Raw genomic sequence first — 13,052 nt, forward strand, 5'->3', positions numbered from 1 at the left:
CTGACTATTATTCAATTAGAAGCAATTATCACTGTCCATACATCCTAGTATAATAAGAGTTGAAAAGAGACATGAGGAGTTCCTTCTGTGGCGTAATGTGTTAGAAATTTGACTGAGGGGGCTCTGGTCTCTGCAGAGGTGCAGGTCCCATCCCTGGCCCATCGAAGTGGGTTAAGGATCTGGTGTTGCTGCAGCTGTGGCTCGGATTTAATCCCTGGCCCAGGAATTTCCATATGCCTCGAGCGCAGCCATTTTTTAAAAAAATAATAAAAATAAAATAAAGTTTAAAAAATAAAAGAGGCATGAGAGTTGCCTGAATGCATGATTATAGAAACATACACAGAACTATTGACTAAATGGTGTTGATACTAAAGATTGCCAAAAGTGGGAGGCATACACTGCACAGGTTTCTAGATCACCTTCAAATTCCTTCCCCATTTAAGTTTTGGGGAAGAATGTAAGTTATCCAAAGGATGGTGAAGACCTCTGATTCTATGGGTGCAAATAACACGGCTTGGAACCCTCGTGCACAACAAGATAAAACAGCAGTTAGTGGAGGGCAGCATTACACTCTTAAACTGAATCATCTGGATTTGAATCCTAGCTCTGCCATCTGCTGAAATTATGACCCAAGTCAGGGAGTGAGGCCTCAGGAAAAATTGAACCTACTGACAGCATGATCTTGTGGGAAAATAAAGTTCTGTTGCTTCAGCCTCACAGTCTGAGTGCTTTCTAATGGCAGCCCTAGCAAGCAGGGTAATAGAAGCTGAGAGCATTGGAGTGTATTACACCAAAGAAGTGAAAGGGTTGCAAAAAAGAGGAAGAATGCTTATTCCTTTACACTTTGATGGGTGGATATTGAAAAGAGGTGAAGAGAAACAGTTGCTGTTATGAATTCTACTGAGATCTTGTTCACAATACTGCCTCCTTTGAAATTCTTAAACTATTATACCAAGTGAGACTTTATGAGATGGTGCACATGATCCCGCACTAAATACAAAGGCTTCATGTCCAGATGAATTGAATCACATGGTAAGAGGAAAAGATTCCATAGGAAAGCACATACAAGCATGAATGATATAGATATTTCTGTTGGGGGAGGGTCAGGGGACTGTGGCGGTCTTTTGTCAAAACACTAGTTAGGGGAGTTCCCATTGTGGCACAGTGGGAAAGAATACAACTAGGGGAGTTCCCATCGTGGCGCAGTGGTTAACGAATCCGACTAGGAATCATGAGGTTGCGGGTTCAGTCCCTGCCCTTGCTCAGTGGGTTAACGATCCGGCGTTGCCATGAGCTGTGGTGTAGGTTGCAGACGCGGCTCGGATCCCGCGTTGCTGTGGCTCTGGCGTAGGCTGGTGGCTACAGCTCCGATTGGACCCCTAGCCTGGGAACCTCCATATGCCGCGGGAGCAGCCCAAAGAAATAGCAAAGACAAAAAAAAAAAAAAAAAAAAAGAATACAACTAGGAACCATGAGGTTGTGGGTTCAATCCCTGGCCTCACTCAGTGGGTTAAGGATCTGGCATTGCCATGAGCTGTGGTGTAGGTCAAAGACGTGGCTTGAATCTGGCATAGTGTGACTGTGGCTGTGGCTGGCAGCTGTAGCTCCAATTCAGCCCCTAGACTGGGAACCTCCAATGTGGCGGGTAGGGCCCTAAAAAGCAAAAAAAAAAAAAAAAAAAAAAAAACCAAAACCAAAAAGCACTGGTTAGGTTTGGCCAGACAGCAGAGGTTGTATTTCCCTGAATAATACTTCAGCTTTGGCCATAATTAAGGGTAATGGCAAGGCGTGACTGCAGGAGGGGAGGGTATGACTGTTAACACAAATGGTTCTAGGAAAATAATAGCCCAATGTTGTGAGCCAACCCTGGTTGTTTTGTTTTCACTCTTAGAGCAAGTGCTGAAATGAAGCCCTGCCTGCTCTGGTGATGACTGATGAGAAGGAAGAGGGGAGAACAGGTAAGGAAGGAAGAGCATCCCCATCATGTAAACACTTCTCTTCCATCCATCCTGGGCAAGAATGACCCACCAGCTCCACAAAAGACTCAGGACAGAATTCAGAGAGAGAATGGTAGATGGAACCTCAAGAGTTCTTTTAGAAACTCAGCACTGACTTTTTTTTATAATTTTTTTACTGTTATTTCCCCAATACAATTTTTTTTCTACTGTACAGCATGGTGACCCAGTTACACATACATGTACACATTCTTTTTTCTCCCATTATCATGCTCCATCATAAGTGACCAGACATAGTTCTCAGTGCTACACAGCAGGATCTCATTGCTAATCCATTCCAAAAGCAATAGTTTGCATCTATTAACCCCAAGCTCTCAATCCATCCCACTCCCTCCCCTCCCCCTTGGCAACCACAAGTCTATTCTCCAAGTCCAGGATTTTCTTTTCTGTGGAAAGTTTCATTTGTGCCCAATATTAGATTTCAGATATAAGTGATATCATATGGTATTTGTCTTTCTCTTTCTGACTTACTTCACTCAGGATGAGAGTCTCTAGTTCCATCCATGTTGCTAGCACTGACTTTTTGATGCCTTTTCCCAGAGCCCATTTCATTGTAAGTATTTCCTAGACATTGATGCATGAGCTGGTAATGCTCAGCTTAAATTTTCTTGAATAAAAAAAATTCAGGAACTAGCTTGCATTGATTTTGTATATTATTTTCAGAAAGAATTTAGCATTCAGGAAATAAACTGATGACTTGTTCCCAAGAGAACAGAAAGTTTCCCATTTACCCTGCCTGGGTCATTACCTCGGTTTGGCCCATCTGAACCTGAGCTGTCTCGACAGCCAGTAAAAAATGAAGGTAATGAGGCTGCCTCTCTGACCAAAGGCTAGAAAAAGTGAAGCATTAAATAAACAAAGTGTGCCATTTGAGCGAAGATGCAAAATGCTGAAGAAGCAATATTTTCTAAAATATCTCAGTATGGCTTCTTTCAACATAGGGCTATTGCCTCTACTTTCTTTCAGATTTTGACACAGCCTTTTTCTTTACTTTTTTCTTTATCACTCCCTGTTACAAACATATTTATTTCTAATTCAAGTCACATTTTCTCATCCCCAAGTCTGCTCAGCTCCACTCACATCTCTTCACTTCTCATTCATTTGAGGTCATGCCATTTCCTGCAGTTCTGGGGTTTTGACAGGAATGTTGCCAAAAAGGTTGTTCTCTCACTTTAACATAATCCATTTTCTCTAGAACTGGGAGTCCCTCATGCTGTTCCTTCTGTAAATATACGGACCTCATCCACAGAGACAGAATGCAGAGGTGAAGATTGTGTCCTGCATGGACTTTGGCACCAGGTGGGTGGCCTTGATAAAGGTCCTTTAAGACTCAATTTCCTCCTTTTCTGGTAAGCGGCCTGAGGTGACCTCTATTCACTTGACCTAGAAAACCCTACACAATCATGCCAGTCAAGAAGTTCAAATCTTCGTGTTCACGTTAAGAACACTCGTGAAACTGCCCAGGCCATTAAGGGTATGCATATCCAAAAAGCCAGCAAGTATCTTAAGGATGTCACTTTACAGAAGCAATGTGTGCCATTCAGTCATTACAGTGGTGGAGTTGGTAGGTGTGCCCAGGTCAAACCTTGGGGCTGGATCCAGGGTCACTGGCCCCAAAAAAGTGCTGAATTTTTATTGCACATGCTCAAAAATGTAGAGTAATTCTGAATTTAAGGGCTTAGATATAGATTCTCTGGTCATTGAGCACATCCAGGTGAACAAAGCCCCCAAGATGCAGCTCAGGACTTACAGCGCTCATGATCAGATAAACCCTTACATGTGTTCTCCCTGCCACATTGAGATGATCCTTACTGAAAAAGAGCAGTTTGTTTCTAAGCCAGAAGAAGAGGTTGCACAGAAGAAAAAGATAGCCCAGAAGAAACAAAAACTTATGGGTCAGGAATAAATTGTGCGGAAAAAATAAACGCAAAGAAAATTTAAAAGAAGACTCAGTTTCCTCTTTTGCAATATGGGGATAGTAACATCTCTCATGCAGGGGGATTGTGAATCTGAAATGGGGGTATGTGTATGTCTGCCATTATTCAATGCTTTATCATGAACTATTTTCTGGGAGTTCTCCAACTCAGTAAGAACTGACAAGCCTTTTCCTTAGAAATAAAATTGCATTGTAATAGGAACCAAAAGAATGCTTCTCCTGAAGTGTTTGATCTGGGTTACTTGCCTCTGTGCTAGTAGAACCTTGTGGAAGAAGGCCTAGTCATTGCAAAAACCCTTTCCCTTCCTTATGTGGCAACTTTTTTTTTTTCTTTTCAGGGCGGCACCTGCGGCACATGGAGGTTCCCAAACCAGGGGTCTAATTGGAGCTACAGCTGCCAGCTTACACCACAGTTACAGCAATACCAGATCTGAGCCAGGTCGGCGACCTACACCACAGCTCATAGCAACGCCAGATCCTTAACCCACTAAGCAAAGCTAGGGATCAAACCCATAACCTCATGTTTCCTAGTCAGATTCGTTTCCACTGCGCCACAACAGGAACTTGCCTTATGTGGCAACTTAATGTGATCACAAGGGCAACTCTGGGTTTCCAGCCCATGTAACTTCACACCTTCTCATTTGTATCTTCACATGCAGTTCTAAACATGGTTAGATCCTTTGAAAGTGTATCACTGGGTCAAACTGACGGGGATTTACTAAGTTTACTAATTCAGCCTGCCAGTTTTCTATTACTTAACACCATCACAGAGGGTGAAGTCAGAAGTCAGTAATTTTCTTCAGAAATTAACAAAAACTGCCACCAAAACCATCTGACAAAACAAAGAAACAAGTTGGTCACCAAGGAAGGAAGGAAACTAAAAGTGAAACTTACAATGAGGAAGATGCTACTGTAACATAAGTTTCACATTTGACAACGGCTGGCCACAATCCATTTGGAAAGTCTGACCCTTCCCAGAGCCTCAGAAGGGTCTCGCACTTATAGATGACAAAGGAACACACCCCCTTCCAGCCAGATCAACTGGAGCTACCCTCTGGATCAGCACTATAGGAGGTGTTGCAGCCAAAAAACCCTCCTGTCCACATCTGTTTAATATTAGGGCAGCCAAAGAAATTCTGATCACTAAGGATGAAAGTAGCTAAGACAAGAAAAATGTCACTCAAAATATTTGATAGGGAATTGTACTGATGAAAGTTAGAATTCAGTTATGATTTCAGAATGTCATTAGGTTATACAATAAGTGTTTTGTTTTGTTTTTTTTTTTCTTTTCCTCTTGAGTCTCACAAAGACTGTGATTACCTAGCAAACAGCAGTCCCATATTGGATTAGGTCAGAGGACAAAGATGATGTCTAACTCATGTGTTGTATTTGGAGAGTATTTGGTATTTTCATTATTGTATCTAGCATAATCCTAAGCTTACATTAAGGTGCAACTCTCTGAAACAAAAACCGTAATGATTAAAAACAGAGCAATTGTCTCATACTTTTACTTGACGTTCCTTGAATTCAGAACTTCACTATGTGTAGAATATGAGGCTATTCTTTTGTTTGGTCCTCTCAACAACAAGATGTGTTAAGATTATCACGTTTTGATACTAAAACAGAGAGGAGTGATGTCCTTCCACAGATTCATGGATAACTATGAATAAACAAATGTTCATAGCAATGAAAGAATGAACTTTCAATACATGACTTATTCTCAAATGCATTATGCTAAATGAAAAAAGCTAGTCCTATAATGCTACTCTATTCACATGACACTCTGGAAAAGGCGAACTGTTGAGCTAGAGAACAGATCAGTGGTTGACAAGGGTTTGGGCTTAGAAAGTGGTTAACACCACACACACAAAAGAATAGTGAACAGTTCGAAGCAGGTATTGTGGTTGACTTACAACAGCCATAGCACTCCCATATGATTAATTTGGAAGGGTGATGATGATAGAACATTTCTATACTAACTAGAGTGGTGGACATATGACTGTTTTTATCAGTACTCACTGGCCTGTACATCGAAAAGACTGAATTTTAGTGAATATAATTTTAAAACTAAATATTTTATTTGCTTTTTTCTATTTTTTATTACTCAATGAATTTATTACATTTATAATTGTACAATGATCATCACAATCCAATTTTATAGGAAAATGGGATGATATATACTCCTCTAGGCTTGCAAGAGCACTTCAGAATCCTAAACCCATCCGCCCATCCACCCACTGCCATTCATGTCTAAAGAGTGACATTAACTTGAAAGGCAAAATAAAATGCTCATATATATCCCCCTGCCCCTTTTTTTAGGGCCGCACACACAGCATACGGAGATTCCCAGCTAGGGGTCCAACCGGAGCTGTAGTGGCTGGCCACAGCCACAGCCACAGCAACTTGGGATCTAAGCCACGTCTGTGACCTACACCACAGCTCATGGCAATGCCAGATCCTTAACCCACTGAGCGAGGCCAGGGATCGAACCTGAGTCCTCATGGATGCTAGTCAGGTTTGTTAACTGCTGAGCCACAAGAGGAACTCCTATCTCCACATTTTGACTTTGCATATTTTGGAACCTCAGAATCCCCCAGAGACGATGACTCTTTTGTATCAATAATATGTGTCAAGACTTGTTGTCCTCTCCTATAACCTCACTCAGCTGGTTTATCCCTTTTACTAGATTCTTAGGACTAGAGTCATAAGATTAGAAACAAAAAAGTTTCTAATGCGATATCAATAAAAGGATGGGTTTTTTTAAAGTCTAAAAAATATTGAATTAGAGGTAGAAAAGGCCCATGATTTTGTAATTGCTGCAATAATTAACTAATATTGTTAATGTTTAATGAAGATCATTTGCTTTTTCTTTCCAGGAGGTAAAGTGTTTGCAAGAGTACTCAGCCTGTGGCCTTGTTGTTTATTCTTACACCATTTCTTTGTTCCAGATTAAGAAAAAAGGAAAGCAATTATGTCTTAATTATCTTATATAACTCGTGAAGAAAAAGCAAGAGAGAGGTACTCTTGCTTATTCTACATTATGAGTGAGAGGAAGCATTCCCGTAGAGAAGGAAGAAAGTTGAAAAATAAAGCTTTAGAGGAATGGCACAAAATGTTCATTGCTCTTTAAGTATTGGCCTTTAAGACTTTCTAAATATTAATTTGATTATCAGCAAAACTTTGCTGAAGGCCCTGGTAATAACCAAGTTGGTGTCTGTCACTAAAATACTTACCGTGAAGTGTATAGTAAAGAATTTGAACAACAAGGTCCTACAGTGTAGCATAGGGAACTATATGCAATCTCCTGTGATAAACCATAAAGGAAAAGAATATGAAAAAGAATATATATATGTATTCAGATGGTGGTCTTGTGAGGACAGCACCCTCAAACTTTGCAATTAATGCTAGGTACAAAATTGATGAACTCATCCCCAGAGTCACTGTTTGTAAAAGTCATTGCTCATGTCCTAGCAACGACCTAGTTATAACCTAGTTAAGATGAGGAACATTGGAGAAACAGGCCACATGGGGTCACAAACAGTGTGTCAGACAGAGGCACGCTACCAAGAAGGGAGACACTGGAGGGAGGAATGCATTTGACGAGATTTTAGGAAAGAAATGTGATGCTCTTGGGCTTAAAGAAAATATAGGACTTGGGTGGAGTGTGAGAGAAAAAAGCTCATTTTTACGAAGAAATGAGTAAAAATGAAAGCACAAAAGTGGAGAAAGCATGACACAAAAGAATAGTGAACAGTTCGAAGCAGGTATTGTGGTTGACTTACAACAGCCATAGCACTCCCATATGATTAATCTAAGCCATTTGGGGTAATTCCAATGACCTTTCTCAGTGGCTGATTGAAGAACGGGCATGTCACCCAATTCTAGCCAATGAGGGATGGAGGGAAGTCTTTGGAGCTTCTAAAATGCAGACATAGGAAGGAAGAGTCTATCTTCTTCCTCTGGCCTCCATTATATCTAAACATGTCATCTGGAACCACTCTGCTACTAAGACGAGGATAAATACAATACATGGAGGGGAAGCCTAGCTAGAAGCAAAGCCGGGGCCTTGATGGTCTACACTGGTGATCTGTGTTTTATATACATTTAATATACATGTTTTTTCATTTAAACCATTTAAGACTGATATTTCTGTTATTTGCAGCTAACAGCATGGGACAGACTGGTCCATCAAAAATGTCCATGCTCTAATTCTTAGTAGAATTAGAAAAAGGAACTTTGCACTTGCAATTAAAGTTGCAGACCTTATGGAGTTCCTGTTGTGGCTCAGCAGGTTGAAAATGTTAGTGAAGATGCAGGTTGGATCCCTGGCCTCATTCAATGGGTTAAGGACCCAGTGTTGCTGCAGGCTTCAGGGTAGGTCACAGATGCAGCTCAGATCCTGTGTTGCTGTGACTGCGGTGTCTGAAGGCAGCTGTAGCTCCAATTAGACCCCTAGCCCAGGAACTTCCACATGCTGCAGGTGCAGCTATAGAAGAAAAGAGAAACATAGTTGCAGACCTAAAAACAGGAAAATTCTCCTGGATTATCTAGCTAAACTCAACCTAATCAAATGAGCTCTTAAAAGCAGAGAACTTTCTGAGACTAGAGTTAAAAAGAGAAGGCAGAAGGGGAGATTAGAGAGATACAAAGCTTAGAATGGATTTGACCCACTTTTGTTGGCTTTAAAAATGAAAGGAGCCATGAGCTAGGGAATGAGGGGGCCTGTGAAGCTGAGGATGATCCATGGATAACAGTCATCAAGGAAATGGGACCTCAGTGCCACACGGCATACACCTGAATTCTGCTGACAACCTGAATGCACCCTGAAACAGAATCTCCCCCCAGAACCCCCAAATAAACTCTCAGGTTGGCCAACACTTCCATTTCAACCATAAGACTCTGAGTAGAGAACCAGCTTGTCACACTGTGCCAGGACTTCTGACCCACAGAAACTATGAGATAAAGGGATGCTGCTTTTCATTTTATTTTGTCTTGTTTTTTCTCTCTTTTGGCTACCCCTTTGGCATATGGAAGTTCCCGGGCAAGGGGTCAGATCCCAGCCGCAGTTTGGACCTACACCACAACTGTGGCAATGCCAGACCCTTAACCCACTCTGCTGGGTGGGGATTGAACCTACATCCTGGGGCTGCAGAGACGCCACCAATCCCTTTGTGCCACAGCATGAATTTTAGGGATGCTGTTTTAAGTTACTAAAATTGCAGTAATTTGTTACCCTGGCAATAGCAAACTAATATACAATGTCTGAACTGATTAAAAGTTTTAGTTGGAAGTATCCACAGGTCAGGTGTGTAGACCAAGGGACAGATGTCATTTGAGGAATTCAGACCTTGTCCAGAAAGAAAGCAGCCCACTGTTAAAGTGACAGAGAACATCAAGTCATTTAAGAGGTATATGAGAAAGATCTGGCAGCAATATGCAGCATGGAATGGAGCTGGAAAAACTGGCATGGAAAGCAGATAGAAATCACTTTAGGAATCTGTGCAGGGGTTAGCAAAAGCCTTCAGATGAGTGACAACATGTGAAACCAGGAGAATAAGAAAGAAAACTCAGAGTTCCCATTGTAGTTCAGCTGGTTAAGAACCCGACATAGTGTCCATGAGGATGCGGGTTCCATCCGTGGCCTCGCTCAGGGGGTTAAGGATCCTGTGTTGCTGCAACCTGCAGCTTAGGTTGCAGATGCAGCCTGTGGCTTGGATCTGGCATTGCTATGGCTGTGGTGTAGGCATGCAATTGCAGCTCAGATTCAACCTCTAGCCGGGAAACTTCCATATGCCACAGTTGCGGCTGTAAAAAGAAAAAAAAAAAAAAGAAAGAAAGAAAACTCGACAGGGTTTCCAGTGACTAATTGAATACCACTGTTCAAAGCTGTCTCGGCGTTCCTGTTGTGGCACAGTGGCAACGAATCCGACTAGGAACCATGAGGTTGAGGGTTCGATCCTTGCCCTCACTCAGTGGGTTAAGGATCTGGCTCTGCCGTGAGCTGCAGTGTAGGTCACAGACATGGCTCGGATCCAGCGTTGCTGTGGCTGTGGCATAGGCTGGCAGCTACAGCTCCGATTTGACCCCTAGCCTGGGAACCTCCATGTGTCGTGGATGTGGCCCTAAAAAAGACCAAAAAAAAGGCTGAGTCTCAAGTTCAGGTTTGTACCAATTAGCAACATCTTAAAACGATAAAGATATGTATTCACTGTATGTTGTTATTGGTGATTTAACAAGCAGCCCAGTGGGGTATTATCAGGGCAGGTCCAAGAATGCAATGTCATGAGAAGCTGGACTCTTGCTGGCCTTCCAATCCACCATCCCTACAGGGTTGACTTCCCATCTTCATGTTGTCCCTTCAAGGTCACACAATGGCTACAGAAGGCCTAGGCATCAGATCTTCATTCAGAGCATAAGGGTGGCCTGAGTACATCTGCCAATGGCTAACCTTCTGTGCCTGCCACACATCAGATGGTTAAATAAGCAAATAAAAAAGATAAGAAGTTCCCCTTTTTATCTGAGCATATAAGCCAAGTTTGTTATAGACATCTGACTTAAAAAATGAGTACTAAGGAGTTTCCTGGTGACTCAGCGGGTTAAGGATCCAACATTGTCACAGCTGTGGCTCAGGTTGCTTTATGGCACAGGTTTTTATCCCTGGCCCTCTGGCCCAGCAATTTCTTCATGCTATGGGCACAGCCAAATAAATAAATAATAAACAAGTAGTAAGTGGACGTGTTTGTAAGACTGTACATTTCTTCCTTGTCACAATTATTTCTTCCCCAAATTGTCCTCTGAGATACCTATCTCTGGACTCAGTAGAAATCTCCTTGAGTGGTTCAAGTTGTCTCCATTTTTTAACTCTCACCCACATTTCCTCTTGCTTCTCTATTAGTCTTTAAGGATATGGTAATGGAGGCTATCGGGTTTCATTAAAAAAAAAAAAAATCAGGAGCTCCCTTCATGGCTCAGCAGTTATCAAACCTGACTAGGATCCATGAGGATGCGGGTTCGATCCCTGGCCTCACTCAGTGGGTTAAGGATAGGGCGTTGCTGTGAGTTGTGGTCTAGGTCGCAGACGTGGCTCGGATCCCAAGTGGCTGTGGCTGTGGTGTAGACTGGCAGCTGTAGTTCCAATTGACCCCTGACCGGTGAACAACTGTATGCTGAGGGTGTGGCCCTAAAAAGCAAAAAAAAAAAAAAAAAAATCAGAAGAACAAAGACAACTATTTCCTGAATGAATGAAAATTTCCAGGAAAGTTGAGTGTGTTTCTGACTCACTGAGTAATACTGCATTTCCCCCCAAGTGCTAAGCGTTTTCAGTTAGGTGACTAATCCACCCCCTCCTCACAGCAGCTTCTGATAAACTAAAATCTGACTTGCTCCAAAGAGCCACAATCCTTTTTAAAAATAATAGTCATAGCTGTGAGCTTGTGGTTTTCTCATTTACAATGTTATACTAAGCAACTCTATGTTTTGGGGGAGACAGATGAGAGAAAGCTTTTCAAGGAAGGCTTTCATTCCCATCATAAATAGCACATTCTACTATGTTACTATTTGTATCTTTTCCCTTAAGTTTCCAAATGTTTCTATTTTCATACAACTAGCTATTGTTGGGGACAAGGCCTTCAGTATAAATGGTGCTGTGATCAAAAGGCACTCTGGCCACTGGCTACCAGTCTCCCCTCTACACACACAGCTCCCAACTTGGTCCAAGAGGTATCTGTCCAGTCAGCAAAATCCAGGACAACGCCCCCAAAAGCAGATGTCAATCCCCCCAAAATCACCAGGGTGTTTTCTGAGGGAAGGGGTTGCTATCATTTATGAAATGCAGACCATGTACCTATGAGGCACTGTGATCTATAGTCCCGTCTGAGAATTTTATGGATGCTGTGGATACCATGCCAGGAGAAAGGCATGTCATCACAGAACTTGGCACATGACGGCAAGATCTTGGTGGGCTCCTTGACTCTGGGTTATATGAAACCTGGATGAGGAATACTGCACTGGAGTAGCAGTCTCCAAACTCTTAATAATAAACTCTTTCAAAAACAAAAGCATATGAGTTCTTGTTGAGGTTCAGCAGGGTAAGAACCTAACAGTCTCTGTGAGGATGCCAATCTGGCATTTCTGTGGTTGTGGCGTAGGCCAGCAGCTGCAGCTTCAATTCAACCCCTAGCCTGGGAACTTCCATATGTTGCAGGTGGAGCTCTAAAACGAAAACAACAAAAGGAAAACAAAACAAAACAAAACACCGCAATCATATGTCCCTAATTTATGGATATTTACTTATAAATTATACACATGTACTACTCTGCTGATAAATTATGTGCTTAACTCTGAAAAAGTAAAATCTCAAAAAGATGAGATAAAACAAATATTAAAAGGTCAGGGAGTTCCTGTTATGGTGCAGCAGAAACGAACCCAACTAATATCCATGAAGATGTGGGTTCAATCCCTGGCCTCGCTCAGGGGGTTAAGGATCTGGCGTTGCTGTAAGCTGTGGTGTAGGTCACAGATGGCTTGGATCCCTAGTTGCTGTGGCTGTGGCGTAGGCCGGCAGCTGCAGTTCCCCTTCGACCCCTAGCCTGGGAACCTCCATATGCCACCAGTGAGGCCATAAAAGAGAAAAAAAAAAAAGTCAGATATTTTCCTATCACCAAGAAGGACCCTGTGGGGTCTCCCCAGGACAGAGCCCTCCCCCATATTCTCTGCTGTAGCTCCCCTCTGAAGTATCAAGATAATAAAATCTGATGAATACTTTTGGGGGTCTATCAAATGCTAAAAACACCACCAAATGAAAGAAATTAATGACTTGATGATCATAAGCAGTAGCCCCCAGAACTTCTTGTGCCTAAGGATTGATAATGTGGACCCCTGTGACACCACTGTTACCTCACCATCAGCCAAGCAGAGAATTGTGCATGAGTAGATGACACCTTTAAACACCTGAAACTAACAAAATTTTGTAAGTCAACTATACTCCAATACAATTTATTTAGAAAACAAACAAACAAACAAACAAACAAAAACTGCCTTGCTGAAACCCATCAGGGTGTCCCAGTGTTTTGAGCACTAGCACTGGAATAAATGCTGCACTT

At 42.1% G+C, this 13,052-nt stretch overlaps 1 pseudogene; it reads left to right on the forward strand.

The window, feature by feature from the left end:
• The first annotated feature begins 1,927 nt into the window (after nucleotides 1-1,927).
• On the forward strand, nucleotides 1,928-3,921 carry LOC146406298 (large ribosomal subunit protein uL22 pseudogene; annotated as a pseudogene).
• The last annotated feature ends 9,131 nt before the right edge of the window (nucleotides 3,922-13,052 follow it).

Source organism: Sus scrofa, chromosome 1 (assembly GCF_054392235.1).
Source record: "Sus scrofa isolate SSC_HxYL_T2T_F1_AM1 chromosome 1, Sscrofa_HxYL_maternal_Yorkshire_Landrace_v2.0, whole genome shotgun sequence".
Lineage (NCBI taxonomy): Eukaryota > Metazoa > Chordata > Mammalia > Artiodactyla > Suidae > Sus > Sus scrofa.